This window comes from Pinus tabuliformis, chromosome 9 (genome assembly GCF_031772625.1).
Source record: "Pinus tabuliformis cultivar Carrire ecotype Pingquan chromosome 9, CPIR1, whole genome shotgun sequence".
Lineage (NCBI taxonomy): Eukaryota > Viridiplantae > Streptophyta > Pinopsida > Pinales > Pinaceae > Pinus > Pinus tabuliformis.
In genome coordinates, this window is record NC_142307.1 from 1,242,458,535 (window position 1) to 1,242,477,007 (window position 18,473).

Below are 18,473 nucleotides of genomic sequence, written 5' to 3' on the forward strand. Positions count from 1 at the left end.
TATCCTCCATGCTATCCTCTTTTTCCTTCTCTGCAGGATTATCCTCCAGTACCTGGTCCGTCCCATTGTTCCCACCTTCTTCTTCTAAAATATTGAAGCTGTTGTGACTTGGTTGCTCATCCTCGTTGGTTTTCTTCTAGTTCTTTTTCCCTTCTTTCCCTTTGCCTCCCACTTTGGTAAATCCTTCGAGATCTTTGCCTGTGTTAGTTTTATTACTGTTCTCCAGTTTTTTTAATGGGTAGTCTCTAAAGACGTGCCCATGCTCATGACATTTGCAACATCTGAATGGGACATGTTCATAGTCCACCGCTTGCACCCATTCCTCATCAAAAAGTTCTAGAATGATTTCATCCAGAAGTGCTCTAGATAGGTCCATTTCTATGCATATTCGAGCAAAGGAGGTATATTTTCCTCACAGAGTCACATCTGATTTTTTTATAAAATGACCTAATTTATTGCCTATGGATTTTAAGGATTCTAGCAGCCAATAATCTAAAGGTAGGGAGTAGAGTCTTATCCATACCGCTACTAATGTGAATGTCTCTCATTCCGAGACAAAATTCATCACCCATGGTCGCATGTAGAGGCCAACAACAGCATAAAAATATGGTCCTCCTTCGAACACTCTGTCTTTGTCCTCTAAGTTTGTGAACACCACTGTGAAGAAACCCTTGGACCCAAGGTGAAGGTTTATTTCCCCCTCTAGTTTCCAGTGGTTTTTTTATCCAAGCATGCATAGCCTTCTTCGTTGGCCATATCCCCATAAATTTACATATTACCGCATATACCACCATGTTATCCCTGTGCACCTGTAGCGCTGGATCACTTAAAACATCCCAGGCAGTAATGGTTGACCTAGGTTTACAGAGTCCTGTCATATTCTTGTGCTTAGCTCTTTGGCTGCCTCCTCCTATTCTCTTGTCTCTTCTGACCTCCTCATGATTCTCTTCCTGTTCATGAGATCTGATGCTTTTCGGTTTTTTTGTGTTGATACTCCCAGTTTCTACCTCCATTCATTTCTTGAAGCGGTTTGAGGCAGTTTCCCTATTTCTATTTCCCACCGCATGACTATAGGAGGGAGTGGAACTTCCCCCTCCTCGCCCCTCCATGGTCACCAGCACTGCTATCCCGTTGCAAACCCTCTTTCAGCTTGCTCCCTCGCTCCCGCCGTTTTTTCTCCTCACATATCCATTCAAAGGCAAATCTAATTATTAAATTGGTGTATGAGATCGTTTTGTTAATGGGACAAGAGACTCACTATATATAGAAGGTGACAAAATTGTATATACAAGGTGTATATACTATAATTTTCTAATTTTAATTCTATAACTCAAGCACATGTTCTTAACCATTAAATTTAATGAAGATATAAACTAGCATTTGCGCCAAATGTTGCAAAGGAAACGCCGTAAGGCATAAATTGAAGAACACAAATACAACAAAAGAATACTTTGATAAAGAATAAAAATCTATTGAACGCTCAGATCAATGCCCCATTAACTAGAACCACTTAGTAGACATATCTATCAACATAAGGATTACACTCAATGATCAAGAAATTTCCCATATACAAATGACACCTTCCACAACAACCTTTTGTCACATCCACATTTTAAAAAATGCCTTGGAGCGTGATTGGAATCTCCCATATTTCCTTTTTCATTATGTAGATAAATCTTCCATATTGCTATTTTCATTATGAATATTGTTAGTTCATTGTTGTAAAGTGTTAGTGTGTTAAATTCAATACTATAAGTTCGACAAGCGAAAAACATTCTTCAATTAGCATAATATGCGTTTTTCTCTCACCATGTATTTTATAGTCAAAGAGCACAAGTAACAGATTAACATGTATTTTCCCTTCATTATTTTCATCACAGAGCCAAGAAATCTACGCCTTATCTATAAAGTAACAAAAACATTTTGGAATAAGTTTCATATTTCAAGCTAGTGTCTAACCTATAAAGTAACAAAAACTTTTTGAAATAAATTTAATATTTTAAGCAATTGACTAACCTAATTTAATAATTGAAAAATTCTCAAAGATGAATTATACTCCATAATAAGAGAGCCAACATTGGAGCCCATACTTTCACTAAAACCAAAAGAAACACAACCACTTGTTAAGAAGAAATTCAAGTAATAATAATAAAACAAAAATAATAAACATTAAAGTATAAAATGGTATTTCTGCAACAGTATCAGTTGATACTTCTCGTCTAACTCTTTGGCTTTGCTTTAAGTATCTTTTCCTAAGGTATAACCTTTTGATAGCATTGTTGTAACCACTTTTACTGCCTGGTCAGCAAAATGGAACAAAATAAAACAAAAATAATAAACATTAAAGTATAAAATGGTATTTCTGCAGCAGTGTCCATCACTTGATACTTCTTGTCTAACTCTTTGGCTTTGCTTTAAGTATCCTTTCCTAAGGTATAACCTTTTGATAGCATTGTTGTAACCACTTTTACGGCCTGGTCAGCAAAAGGGAACAAAAAATCTCAGTTGCTTATCAAGGACTTCAAACTGTCCAATAATAGCAATGTTAATATCCTCAGAATATCATAGGTTAATTGAGAAAATCATTTTTCAGTCTAAGAAGTATGACTTTCTAAATTTTGATGTAGTATCTAAATTTTACTTTTCTCCATTGGTAAGGTAGGTGGCCTTTTTAAGCTACTTCTATTCTACAAAACTACAGGAATAAGTAGAATTTGAAGGGTAGGATCTTCCTTCTTTGCAAATAGTTAAGTAGAATTTAAAGGGTAGGATCTTCCTTCTTTGCAAATAGTTATTTACAGACAATTTGTAAAGCAAGATTACATTTAAGACTTTTTCTTACAAAACAGTCAAAATAAATGAAATTTGTTTTTCATTATTTTCCTTTCCTTTCACAACTAAAATCTTATTCTAGGTTACTCTCAATATCCTTGACCAAAATGGCCTTTGAGGTAATCTACATGATCCAATCTTGATCTTGGAACTATACAACAGGAAAAAAGTATTGTCGTTTACCCATGAATGGTATTCATTTATCAAAGACCTCAAAACAAAATTGAAAGATCAGACATTTAAACACATATACAGAGACCATAAAATTGATTTGATATAAGAACGACTATGGCAGGGTAAGCAAGGTCTAGATCTAAGTGCAGTATTAATGCTATTTTGAGGAAACAGATTTCTTCTTAAATTTATTTGAACATTGTTCCTCCACATATAAAAATAAATAAAAAATATAAAAGAGTAAAAATAAGTAAATGAAAATACTCCTAATGCGTTGCCCTCTTCATGAAATTTTATCATTTGCTTTTCCCACTGATTAACTGCCTCCTCTGATCCTCCCCATGGCACTATATACACCTCCTGATTTAGGATTGTTGCTCCCTGGTTCAAAAACGCCAAAAACATCAGAAACCTACAATTTTTTTCACTTTTTGTATTTTTACCAGAAAACCAAAACTATATTCAGAATGCCATGTCAATCTGAATGTGACTATCAGTAAAGTTACATCTTGAATTCCATCTCTTTATAGCAAATTCAAATCCCAACCCAAATCCACTTGTAACAAAATCACAACAGAGAATTTACCCTTTAAACCTTACAATTGCAAACACTGATAAACTAAGAAAACCATGCTTACACTAAGAAGGATAGCAGCTTCTAAAGCATGGGGCTCCTTGATAGTCACTAAAGCAACTTGTGTCCACTGCCCCGTCCTATCACCACCCAAAAAATATAATCAGGCACTGGTTTTGGCCGGTTAAGGTCTACTGTTACACAGACCTTAAGTATGTATATCAATGCAAATCCTCTAGCGTTATCCAGTTTTATCAGGAAAAATACACACTAGGGCTACTGCCTGGCTTGATATTTCCCGAGTCATTGATGTCAAGTCTTACTACATCCAACATTTTTTCCATGAATCACTTCTCTAATTTTGATAACACAAAAATAATATTGTGACTGCGCTCTATTTCTCAACCAATTCTTAATAGAACACTTCTCTGCAACTCTGATAAAACACAAGTTGACAACTATTATGCTCAATAGATATTGCAACACAAAAATAATATTGTGACTGCACTCTATTTCTCAACATATTCTTAATAGAACACTTCTCTGCAACTCTGATAATACACAAGTTGACAACTATTATGCTCAAAAGATATTGCAGAAATTGGAAATCAACACTTTTACATAAAACTCAGTCAAGAAATCCAACACCCACCTCTCTAATTTTACGTTCTTTACTATGCCACAGTATGAGAAAAACTGCTTAACGTCCTTAACTGTTGCTTTGGTAGACAAATTACAGACCTGGACTGTGTAACCATCTGTAATGGCCATTGACAACACTTGGAAGTATCTGTTATGCTATGATTCACAATCTTCTTCTCAAAATTTTAAGTGAATAGCAAACACACGGATATGATATATATACTGTGACACTAAATAGTAACCAAAGGAAGATTGATTAAATTAACATTAGTTGTTTTATTCGTTATCAAAAGTTTTGATTCAATGCAGTATTGGGCCTCCAAATCTTTTTTTTCCTCAGTCTGAAGTGTATCCATCGATCACTGTGCAATCTTTGCAGATGCGTTGTTGAATGTCATCATTCAAAATGAAAAGTGCAAAGCATCACAGCATCACAGTGAGCTGCTTTTTTTGCAGCGTCTGATAGCGAAATGGATAAATATTATTTATATTGGTTGGCGGTAAGAGGGAAATTATGAAATTGTGTGTTTAGAATACGGTTGTGTTTTGATAGATGAATCCATAGAGGCGATATTTGCACCGTAACGATGTTTTATTTTCCCTGTTTCTTAAATTTCATTTCCATAACATATATTTGAAACCAATTTATCTAATAAATTTCATTTACACTACCTAAATAATTTAAAGAGAATCCTTAATCTATGTGATCTTACCATTTGAACCATCCTTATTTATGTAATTTGAAAATCATTTTACGGGGAATGAGGTTGAATTAGCATGTTTGGTTAATCGAGATGATGAGGTTGAAGCGGATTTTGTGAGGGAAGAACATGAATTAACCTGTTTGGTTAATGGGGAAGAAAGTATTGAAAGAGATCTTGTGGAGGACAAGCTTGAATCCCCCAGTTTGGTTAACAGGAAAGAAAGTATTGAAAGGGATCTTGTGGAGGACAATCTTGAATCACCCTGTTCCATTAAAAAAGATGGAGCTGAAAGGAATTTTGTGGGAAGCAATGAATTGGAGCAGAGATCACCTCTGGTTGCAGAGGTTCAGGAGATCAATTCACCAGAGGTAATGAAAGGTAATGATGAGAAGTATGTGCAGTGTTCGTCAAGTGGAGATTTTGTGGAGAACAACAAATTGGAGCAAGGATCACAGCCGGTTGCTGAGCCCCGAGAGATCAATTCAAATGGACAGAATCTAGCCTGTGATTCTGAGTTCCAGTGTTTAATTGATAAAAACCGTGAGTTTGAATCTGAGAGCATTTTAGTGGAGCAACAGAAGCTGGAATTTCCAGTGTTAGATGGTAAACTTGAAGAAATAGAGTCTATGGTGAGTGAGGACAACAAGGCAGAGCAAAATAGTGAATCTAGATGCCAGAACTTGGAAAATGAGGACGATGCATGTGGCCATATAATAGATGAGGAGAAGCAATCTGAACCTGCAAACAAGGGGCAGAATGATGAGATTGAAATGGAATGTTTGCCAAATGGGGACAGTGAGCTGGAACCTCGTTTTCATTTAAATGATGACAATGAGCTTGAATCAGGGTGTTTTGATAATGAGGATAATGGTATTCTCACTGAAGACATGGATGGACAACAGGTTGACGAGGTGCATCATGGAAAAGATGAAATATATGATCCAGATTCAAGTGACTGCAATGTGTCTAACAGTGGTGGGTCTTCTGACGTGGTAGATAAAAATTCTGGAGGCTACAATCACACAGTGCAACCAGACATGCAAGAGGGTGTTGTTGTTAGTGCCTCTGATTTGGTATCTACATGTGTTATTGCTGGTTCAAATGGTCTGTTTACTCCTGTTTCAGAGAATGAGCAAAAGCTTGAAGCAGAGGTCACTAAGAAGAAGCTCCCGTGCTTAGTGAAAATACCAAGGCACTTGGAAAACAAAATTAGAACTCAAATTTGACTTGTGCAGCTACATTTGGATGAGAAAACCCAAATCAGGGACTTCATCAAAGCAGCCATACAGATGAAGCAGGTAACATGCTTATATATCTTCACAAGTCTTTTAATTGAATATTCTTTGCTATTTTGAGCATCTAGTACATCTGCTTTAGTCTTTTGAAAATTGTTTCTTCTTCTTACTCTGCTATATTTCATATGCGCTTTTGTGTAGTACAACAAAGAAAAAATGATAGAGAGGTTGAGAGCTGCAAGGCAGGAAGATAGGGCATTTCGTGAGGCAATCAAGTCCATTGAGAAAAAATTGGTGCCTTGAACTCTGATTTGAGGCAATTACAAGATGAATGGAATGATGCAGATTCTGTTCGGCAAGAAGCCTATGAAGCATTAAGGCTCTAAAAAAATAGGAGTATGAGTGGGTAAGAAAATCATACTCTTTTACATTAGCTGACTAAACTTTGTAAGATAGTGTTAACTACTATCAGAATTCATTTTTCTACCCATTTTTATTGTTGTGGAAAAAAAAATCAGATCAAAACAAAATTCCTCATTTTTATATTCTTTCTTTTGGTTATAATGGAAAATTATGTCCACGTTATATCAAAATGCATGAATTTTGAAAGTCCTGTTGTGGTGTTCTTTTACCTATTGAAATCAGGTTATATATTCAATGTATTTCTGCCAGTTCTGACCAACCGATATCAAGATTTGAAATTGCTAGGAATCTTGATGACAGGTGTAGGCTTCTGAAGAATTAATGGTGACGATTGTTCTAATGGCCTCCAATAATCTTTGAACAATTGACATAGTTTTGGCTATTCTTGAAGCAGTTAACAAATATCTCCATGTTTAGAGGTTTCTAGGTTTGGTTGGGCAGCCATTTATATAGGGAAATGGCTCAAGCTACCTATCATGAGCATGGCATCTGTAGAAAAGGGCATTGCAACAATTTTATTTTCATTCAAATTGTCTTTTATGATAGGCTCCATCATTTATCATATAATACATTGTGCACATATATCATATAATACACTGATTTATGTGCAAAATAAGAGTTGGAGAGTTTCTAGTCCTGAACATTTTGAAAACATGGTAGCCACTTATATGAAGGTCATTGGTAATATCTTGAGGTGCCAAATTTACTGTAAGGTTAACAGGTAGCTTGGTCATCTAGTACTGGCATCCTCATTTATTTCTTTTTGGCAGTTAATAATTTAATTGCCTTTTAGTTTATGGTCATCCCCAAAACCACTATATTTAAAGAGCAGATTGAGCCATTGGAAGTTGTACTTCATCTCTCTGCATAATCATTACGAACACCCCTTCCGATTAAAGGGGGGGTTGATAGACACCTAATCCTTAAGAATTTGGTAATTTGTAAATATTTAAAATAGGGGAAATATGAACAATTAGAATAGGAAGAGACATAGCACCTTGGAAGACAAAACCAAAGGTCATGAAATCTTGTATATATGAATGTTTGAGTAATGGAAAATCAATGTAACTTGGGGTTAATTTCTCTATCCAATAGTTACAATAGAATTCTAACACTAACATGTGATTTCTAATTAAATAAATGTATATATGATTGGGAAAATAAGAAATTCAAATAGTTCCTATAGGAAATAGGAAATTCACATTCCATTATAATCTAGCAAGCAAAAGAAAAGGCTATACAATTTCAGGTAAGTGACACGAGTGGGTGACACAACTATAGTATGTAAGGCTTAAGCAGATCTACCATTTCCAATTTCCACTCTTTGAGGAAGTTGCTTCTTCTTCTTCTTCTTTCTTCACTGATTCTTCTTTTTGGCGTGACCTTTGCATAAATTGTTTCACCAAAACATTATGAATAGGAAAGGCATGAGATTTCAGTCAAACTTTCTCAAATAGTAAAATTTGAACATAGTACAGTAACACCTCCTTCACAATCAATACCGTAAGGTGGAAAACATAAGTTTCTCATAATGGGAAAAACACTTCCACACTTTAGGATCCTTCCCGTTAGTCTCTGAAAGTGGGAAAAAGACATCCACACTTTAGGATCCTTCCCAATTCTCTGAAACTGGTCCCCAGATGTATGGACAATGTGCAAACATAGCATGATTCAAAAAAATTGAAAATATGTCAAATGGTCCATCTTTACCTGTCTCATGGTCTATACATACTAAAAAAGTCAAAGCAATTAAAAGTTCAAGAAACAATCTACCTCCAATAGAAAAAACAGTTAAAAGGAAAAAAAAAACCCTGTGATGATGCATTGTCACACTTTCACGAAGTCAGAGCAATTAAAAGTTCAAGAAAAACCCTATGTGTTCCTGCATTGCTACACCTTTATATACAGGAAAAAAGAAATAATGTTCCAATTACATGGGTTACCTGTCGAACACCTCCTTGGTTTGGTGTTTTGGTTAAGGATCCATATCCATGAGTAAAAAGTTTTGAGTTCCAATCCCCTTGGTGGTGTTGCATCATTACATCTACATGTACAGGAAAAAAGAAAATGGGGTTCTAGTGATGTCAAACACCTTAGTTTGATGTTATGGATCCATATCCACAGGTAAAAGGTTCTGAATTCAGGAGTAATATAAGCCAATCCAATCAGTAGAAAGAGGATTGAAAAAGAAGGGATATCCAAAGGTAAAAGGTTCTGAATTCAGAAGTAATATAAGCCAATCCAAACAGTAGAAAAAGGATTGAAAAAGAAGGGATTGATCTAGTAGCCTGAAAAGGCTTCACATAATGGTTGTTATTTGACACAATCTCAGCCCTCTCCTTAAACAACCCCCACATCCGAATAGAGGATTACAACCACAGTGCAATTCCTTAACACCTGGACATCAATGTGTCAACTACAAAAGGAATGTTTCTGAGTGAGTGATCAAGAGGTAAAGGAAACAGTCTTTGGCTGGTTTTCTCAGTGTCCAAGTCGGCACAACAAAGAAAGAATCATAGTAATCTCCACGGTTGAACAATGTCTCAAAGGAATTTCTAAGAATTCTCCAATCTAAAAACAAATAAGTGTGAGAAAACCTAACAGTGTTATAGAACAGACATATATGAGATTCCCTTTTAACTGTGAGTAAAACTGCTGCAAGACGCATATATCAACCTTACTCATCAATCACATAGGACATTCTCAATGCTGCAAACTAGCAAAATTGCAAACAAGTAGAACGTCGGAATGTGGTCTAGCAGCAAGTTTAAGCAGTTGGAGAAGTGATGACCCAAATTTAAATCCGGGCAGCACATTCTCCGTGTTGGCACTGTTGTTTACGCATATAAGAAGCTAGATGCAAGTCCTCGAGGACTTTGTTAGAACAGACAATTCTCGATTGCAGCTCCTAGACAAAGGTAGCACTGATTGTAAAGCAGATGTTGCATGGAGATTCATACTCTCTTCCGTCCAAAAATCGGGACATTTGATGTTAAATGCCCAAAAAATATCAGCAAACAGTTTTTCAAACACCGTAGGCACACAGTTTGAGAAATTTTCCCCTGTTCCTATAGTGTGATTCTTCTATGTTTTGGTCATTTTTTCTCAAAATTCGATAGATATTTGTTACAATTACATAGTTGAGTTGTGTAACTTTCATAATGCAGGTGTTCCAAGATTGTCTCAAGTGTTCAATCCATTTATGGAATCAATAATATATTTCAAACAAGCGAAGATGCCAATCTCACTCACAATTGTATCGCTAGAGTCCGGCCATAAAAGCTAAAATATTTGATGCTTTCATTTGGAGTTGATTACATCATTTAGATTTATTATGACCAGAATCTAATGTGAGTGTCAAATGTGTAGGATGGAGAAAGTAGATGTTATGTGTATTCACAGCAGAGCCAAAATTCTAGGAACTGTAATTTGTGTGGGTGGAGCAATGGCTATGAGTTTCCTTCAAGATCCTACTCTAGCCCAACTCTGGCCTCTGTGGGGACAATCAACATTAGTTTCCAACACTAATACAGTACACCTAGTGGAAACCATTCTACACGAGGGAGATTCACGCAACCAGATTAGAGGGTGTATTTACCTTATCTCAGCAGTGATAATGTTATCCACTACCATGATATTGCAGGTCTCCCTACCACCTTGCATATTAAATTGATACCTAATTATAACCCTTTTCTGTATTTAGAAGTTTCAGAGCTCCCCACCCAATCAAATGTATGATTATAATTTCATGTGCAGGTTGAGACATTGAAGAAGTTTCCAGCCACACTATCCCTTACATCAATTACTGCCATTCTAGGCTCCATCCAAAATGCTCTCCTAATAGCCATTCTTGACAGAGGCATCATTCCAACATCATGGATACTGGATAGGGCTGGGATTTTGACTGTGGTCGCTGCAGTAAGTCTACATACATGAATGATGTTCTTCCTCAATTTTCCCAGCCATGAATAACTTAAATTTTTGTTAGGTGGTTAAGCTGATTTGTGGAAGATTAATTCAATTTGGCAGGGAATCATATTCAATGCAATGGCATTTCCATTAAACTTATGGTGTTTGTAGAAATGAGGGCCAGTATTCGTTATAGTATTCAGCCCAGTGTCTACCGTGTGCTCAGCAATTTTATCATCTATAGTTCTGGGAGACACGCTACGTCTAGGAAGGTGTCTGTCAGTCTGCCTACAGATTTACAAAATTAATTAATTGAAATGCTTGATTTTCATGCACTGGAATAGTTTGATGTGCGTAATTCCTATGTTCATTGGTCTCTACCTTTTTCTGTGGGGCAAAAGCCAAGACGATGCCACCTAGATCAAAATATCTTCTGATGAAGAAGCATATATAGCCATAGCAACAGAAGGAGAAAACAATCAGCACCCACCTCCCGCTTCTGAAGTAGTGGATGTGAAAACACCTTTACTACACTAACATTCTTGACATTTTGTTGAAAAATTGCAATGTTTGTAATAAACATTTAGTCATTAACACAGTAGAATTGATGAGAATTCCAACACTATAACACTATTGTGTATTATTCTCGGTTGTTCAATGCTAACAAGATTCATAGGTAATGTGGTTACCTGACAAATTAGACAAAAAATTATTGCACAGTTTGAAAAAAAAATAGTACATATAAACTATGAAAATGTACATTCTGAAATCTTCTTGAATCCTTACATTATCATTTGTATGATGTATAGTCAGTGAATGCTTACAACTCACCAGCTGCTGGTAAGTGGGAATTTGTAAAGCATTAACTACATTCTGAAATCTTTTTAATATTATCATTTGAATCATTTCTGATGAATGTTGCTCACCACTTTATCAGGGTTCTACATGGATTAATTTCAATAAAGAGTTGGTTGCACTGATTTTGAATGGCGCCAGCAAGATCCTTTTCCACGAGTTGTATCCTCAAAATTTCGATTAATTTGATCTTTCACACAGAAGGTATGAATAAAATAGCATGTTCTAAGAAACATCCGACAAAATAGTTCACTTGAAGGTGCTTGGCTCTACCATAAGGGGTGTCTCCAATCGGGACCTTGTACAGAGCATGAAAAGGATCAGTTTTCTCCTGTGTTTTTAGGAAGCCGATTGGCTTTGCCTGAGTAGAAGCAGGGAACGTGTTGTCCTGCTCATAGCACCGGCTAACGCGAGGGTTTCTGGAAGAAAACAGAGAAGACTTGGCTTCGATTGTCATTTCCTTTGGTTTTACAGTCTATTTCACCAAAATGTGCAAAAAGGTTCCTGTGCCAGGAGTTCTATGCACAGTAAATGCCTATTTGCCTAAACAATTTTAGGATTAGTAGTCAGCCATTAGAAATCAAACACCTTATGCTCTTCTTTTCCAGACTAGAGAACATAAATTCTGAACTAAAATTCACAAAACTGTCTGAAATCTTTAACACCAAATAATATGAACTTAAACGCGTTCAGATTAGGGCATTTAAGGAATCTCCTAGAGTCTTCAGCTCAGAAAAATTCAGTGGATAAGCACAAATTTCGAAAAATACCTGTGGTCATTCGGATCCGAATTAAATTGAGACCTTTTGGAAATCTAGATCTGAGATGGATTCAACAACGAATTTGTAACCATTAGACCAGTGCGCAAACCGTTTCAGCAACTAATTTTTAGAGACAGATTCAACAACGAATTTGTAACCATTAGACCAGTGCGCAAACCGTTTCAGCTTCTAATCTAACGGCTGAAACCTTTGCAATCGTCTAACATATAATCCTATGGCGTATAAAGATGACAGGTAGGCAGAGAGGGGAGTTGATTTCAGAGGGAAACGCCTTACGGCATAACTAGTAATCGATGTTTTTGCTTGCTATTTGCCAGCAAGTTTTGGGACAATGATCCATTCATTTCTTTGTTTGGAGAAAAGTTAACTAGTAATCGATGTTTTTGCTTGCTATTTGGCAGCAAGTTTTGGGACAATGATCCATACATTTCTTTGTTTGGAGAAAAGTTAACTAGTAATCGATGTTTTTGCTTGCTATTTGCCAGCAAGTTTTGGGACAATGATCCATACATTTCTTTGTTTGGAGAAAATTTGAAAGAAATATTGTTCTGATCTTCTGCGAAAATTTGAAAGAAATATTATTCTGATCTTCTGACATGGCTTTCACCAATCACTTTTAACTCTCTGAATTTTGGAAGTTTTCAACATCAGCATAAATGTATCTTAACCCTAAATTAAGTAAGCACCGATAGGAATTAAAAATTGAAGGTGTAAACAATGAGATCGCAATGCTTTTATGATATTTTGAGACAAGTAACATATGAAGGTTAAGATAGATTTAAGTTTATCCAACTTGTTCAGCTTTGTGCATGAATCTTTATCTAAAAGTTCCACAATGATAGGACCCATCTTTTCTGGGGGATCCATTTGTTACAAGTCCTGTCGGGGTTCCCCTAAATATCACAATCTTGGTTAATATATAGACTGTTGCAAGGAATACTGAGATGTATTTTTTGTAAATTACTTCCTTTCAATGATGAATCCACTTTTATTTTCCACTTAAATGCTTGACTCTGTTTTAGCCTAAATCATATCAAAACCAGCAAGGAGAATATGGACTTCACTTGACGTTGGCACTGAAATCTGTCAGTGACAAGGATGAAATTGCAGAGATGACTGTTAGTGACTTTGATGTCGTTGTTTCAGTCGCAGACGATGCATAAGCAGTTAATTTCATAAAGTATTCTGCAGTGACAAATGCATGAAGAAGCCAGAATAAGCTGAGCCTTTCCTTTATCATTCATTCTCACATTTTAGTAGCTTTCACATTCCTGCCAAAGGGCAGGGGAAATCTTTCCGGAGGTTTCCCAACTTATTGTTGGTATCAACAAGAGATTTATTAGATTGAGATAATGGTTCAGAAAGTATTTGCAACGTTAAGAAATTTGTATATTACTGCTCTTGATAGCAAATCCAAAAGAAAAATAATACGACTACATAAAGGAGAAAATCATTGCCAACCATTTTATTTCTCTGCAGTTTGAGCTGTCTAGTTATGATTACATTAGACATGGTCATTTCACACTGCCTGTTATTAGGAGGCATTTTCAATGGAATATGGGCAATTAAGAGTAGAGTTTTGTACTACAATAATGGGTAAAGAAGTCAACTAATTCCGACTAATAATGGTGCGTTCTTCTTCTAAGGATGACTACTTTGAAGCCTACCACCCAATTATTATATAAAATTTGAGTATAACAACAGAAAAGTTTGACACTCAGGAATCTACATAAAACCTAAAGTGACCGGCATGAAAAGCAAATTCCAGGCCTGCTCCTTACTAAATTCAGATTTTCTAGTTAGCTTTTTGGCTTATCGATTATTGGAATTTTATAAACAGAAGACATACTCTAATTTGACAAGCAATCGAACATTCTGGTGTAAACTATAGGAATTTTTTGTTCGAAAGATGCCTAGCCTGTAGATGTTAGAACTTGCCTGTAAATGAAATGAAGATCCAGCTTGACTTTCAATAAGGCTATCCGCTATCCGCTAGAGAAAGGTGCGCTATTTACGAGGGTCGGATAGAGAGAAAGCCTCGCCCTGCAACGATTCCATGATTTCAAACACCGAGTAAATTGCAAGAAGCTTTTCCTAAAACAACGTCTAGCTAAGGACAGTATGAAGAGGAGCCTCATCGTCCTGTTGCAATTCGTCTCCATGTTTGCAGAAGATAGGACTGAGCGCCGCGGAGAGATGTCTGTATGGCTACGTGGTAAAGGCTCCTTCAATTCGACTGTCTTGCAGCCACATTCTTCATCTGCTGTCAAAATCTCGGGGCAACGATAACTTGGAGCGTCTGGAACACCCATTTTAATTGTCATAACTGGAAGAATTCAGGAATACCCATTATGAGACGCTTTTGGTCATTAGCCCTTCGACCATGGTGCTCTCCTCCTCCTTCTCCTCTGATCCAGCTATGGAGTTCCCTTCAATTTCGCCTGTAGGGAAGAATGGAAAATGAGAATTGGCCGTTCCCTTCCTGGTTAAGCTAAAGGTCGAATAATGGAAAATGAGAATGGGGAAGAATGGAAAATGAGAATTGGCCGTTCCCTTCCTGGTTAAGCTAAAGGTCGAATAATGGAAAATGAGAATGGACCAGTGCGCAAACCGTTTCAGCTTCTAATCTAACGGCTGAAACCTTTGCAATCGTCTAACATATAATCCTATGGTGTATAAAGATGACAGGTAGGCAGAGAGGGGAGTTGATTTCAGAGGGAAACGCCTTACGGCGTAATTATATGTAAATATATCAAATTAGCTTACTCTTAAGAGCCCACAAATTAGCATGGAAAATAATGGAAATTCCTGCAAGATTATGACAAAATATGGTAGAAATTTTAAAAAATCTTGGTTACAACTGTCAAACTTCTGCTTTTTGGGTGCCCCAGTAGAAATTTTAAAAAATCTTGGTTACAACTGTCAAACTTCAGCTTTTTGGGTGCCCCAGGGGTTCTTGATGGTGCGGGATCCATTTCTACCATCATTTAAAAAAATGATTCAAACACTCCAACACTCTGGTTTTTGGTTGCCCAAGGGATTATTGATGGTGCTGGATCCATTTCTACCATCAAAAAAATGATTCAAACACTCCAACATTCTAATTTTTTAAAGAAAAAAAAATACGAGATTCCGGCCAAAAAAATCAAGTTATTGGGTGCCCAAGGGGTTCTTTATGGTGTTGGATCTATTTCTACCATCAAAAAAATGATTCAAACACTCATTTTGAGTTTTTAAAATTTTTTACACTAAAAAATCTATGGTCTACACCAATTTGTGTGTCCATAGAAGCCTATAAAATACACATAAACTCAAATCAGCTTATTTTATTTTAAAAATCCTTCTTGACATTTAAAATATTTTTATTTTGTCCTTTAACATCTTTTGAATATTTAAAATATTTCTATTTTATTTTATTTTTATTCTTCTTATTATTTATTTTTAGGTATTAAGATATTTTTATTTCAAATGTTTTTTTGGATTTCTCTTACTATATTTCAAATTAAAATAAATACTCAATAAATTTTGATAAATTCATTGAGTATTAAATGGAATTTAAATTAACATAAATTCACCATACAACATTGGGTATGGGATATGGTGTGATAAAGCTACTTAGATTGAATAATGTTGCGAACCTTTTAAAAAGTTGCAAAGTATTATTGCAGTTTCGATTGATGTTATTATTGACAGGGTCATTCTGCTGATACCTCTCCCCTGTTCGATGCCATCTTCAGCAAAGACAATTAAGTCTGTTTGGACGAGAGCTTGAACGTGCTTTAATCTGGATAAGCATAAACTAATGTATAAGCATAAACCTATTAGTTGCATCCCAAGTATTTAATGGCAGACTAGCAGCTTAAAGTTGCTACATAGCAATGATGCACAATATATGATGGCAAACTAGTGGCTTTATGCATAAGAAGTTCCTATGTATACATGATGTACAGTATATTTGAAGTTCGTTGCAGAAAACTTCTGAGACTTTCAGTAGCATCTTGGCGCAGCAAATACTCGAAAGTGCGTGGACAATCTACTACCCTTAGGCAGGAATTCAGATATGTAATTTTGAAGGCGAATTAGTTGCCTGTGCGTAGATTGGGAAGTTAATAATAAAAGTTTTTTTTCACAGCTGGATTTCATGGCGTCCTTAACTTTAGAGAAGGAACAAACGAGATACATGTCCGAGAAAACATTTAAAGTTGTTCATGGATACAATGCAATGATTAATTCAGAAGAAAGTAATATGACATGGCTTGAAACATGAGATTGTCATCTACGTGACACCATTATAAAGTTTCCTTAATATATATGTTATCAATCACTTATTTTTATAAACAAATGGAATTTTGTATTATAAACTTAATAGATTAATATTATAAATATATTTAGGGATTAGTATTATAAATCAAAAAATTAATAAATCTAAAGAATTATTAATATTATAAGTCTAATGAATTTGTAAAACTAAGTAGTTTTCAATATTTTAAATCCAAGAGATTAATGTTAAATATCATGATTAATATTAAAATTTCTAGGATTAATATTAAACTCTAGGAGTATAAACCCTATGATTAATATTATAAACATAGAGGATTATAAATCTAAGGGATTAATATTAAACTGTAAGACTAATATTATAATCCCAAGGGATTATAAACTTTAAGATTAATATTATAAACCTTAAGATTAATATATCAAACCTAAATGGGGAGGAAGGAGTGAGAGGAGTTTTTTTCACCTCTATGAAGAAAGTGTGTTGAAATTCACCTGGGGCTTAGGGGTATCCACTAACAATCAGACAAAGTATCTTGCATTATGTCAAGGATTAGAACTAGTCTTCACTAACAAAATTTGACAAATGAAGGTCTTTGGGGATTATAGGATTTCCATACAGTAGGTGATCAAATGTCGTCAGAAAGATGATTCATGGCATCCCCTAATCTTTCATTGGATCAAATTATTATTAGAACAATTTGACAAAATATATCTTTATCATATCGAAAGGATTTGAATGAAGAAACTGAAGTCATGGAAAATCATGGAGTGTTATTAAAGCATCAAGAAGTAAAGGTAGATGATGAGGAAATAATATTTAAGCCAATTCCTTAATGTTATGCAAGCAATCAGGAATAATTTGGTTTATGAGGTGCATTAGGCATGGGAATTGGGATTAGATTTTATTATTAATGTGAGACCCTCTCAAATTAAGCTCCATATTAATTAAGACCCAAGAGAGGCATCACGATAACTCGAAGAACCATGCTCTCATGGTCGCCTGGAGCTGTGACGTAACCCTAAAACTGACACTTGACAGATGGATCAGAGAAGAATTGATTAATTGGGAAATTTTAATATGTGAAACCTTAATCTTTTCCCTTGAGAACTAGTTTGGTAGTGGTTTGTGATTCAAAATTGAGTGGTTATGTGATCTCCTCTTAATGGACCCAATGTGAATGGATATGGTGAGATCTGCAACCTTCAACATTGCAGGTTACCAGAATGTGGCCACGATGGAAGTCCCAACACTATATATGGAGTGCTTGGGAGCAAATGAAAGCAATAACAAGGTAGTTGATCCGGATCTCTTCAGCTACTGAAATTACCCAAGATATTTTAGTTGTTTGATGCTAGTAGAATTACATATGAAAGATTATAGAAACCCACATGTGCATACCTTAAAGAAGACGAAACATAAATACAACCATCAAATCGAAGAACTCAAACACATTGATAATAGAGTTCACCCAATGTGGGTTATGTCTCCGGGCCCTAGTGTCAATAGTGGGGAGGCTGGTTCATTAAATGCTACAAATGATGATGATGTACATGGTATATTCTTTGTCACTACAAGGATAAATTAGCTCAACTGGAGTGGCATGTCACACCACAAGATATTCTCCCTTATAGGAAATCTCACTCAAATTGACCCTCCTTCAGCATTAAAAGCTAATAAAATCTCATATGATGTGGTATACAAGTATTCCTCAACATAATGGTAATCAGGGATCTCAACAAAAAAACATCATCTCAGAAAATCAAAAGAAAGATATGAGATAATTGCATCATATACCTCCACTTTCAAAGATAATTGAAAATTTCAAAGCTCAGCTCACAAAATGGACTGCATCGTTGATTTCATGGCGTGAAATTGTGTCAAATGGCTATAAACTTGGTTCCTTTCAGACACTGTCAAACTTTGGGCCCTCGGGAATCTTGAAGATTCCTTCCTGGAGATGGCTGAAAAATGTGTTGCTCGGATGAAAATTTTGAGAACAACACTTCGCTCCTTGCAAAATTTTGTGAAAAATGACAATAAAGTTGGAATCATTCTGTCTTTGTC

The 18,473-nt window shown here is 35.7% G+C and overlaps 1 long non-coding RNA gene across 1 annotated transcript; it reads right to left on the reverse strand.

The window, feature by feature from the left end:
- Positions 1-2,096: 2,096 nt before the first annotated feature.
- Positions 2,097-7,973, reverse strand: LOC149153069 (uncharacterized). The gene is made up of 3 exons (XR_016262178.1): positions 7,890-7,973; positions 3,271-3,387; positions 2,097-2,298 (listed from the first exon to the last, which is right to left on the reverse strand). It is a non-coding gene; the product is annotated as an uncharacterized LOC149153069 (long non-coding RNA).
- Positions 7,974-18,473: the final 10,500 nt, after the last annotated feature.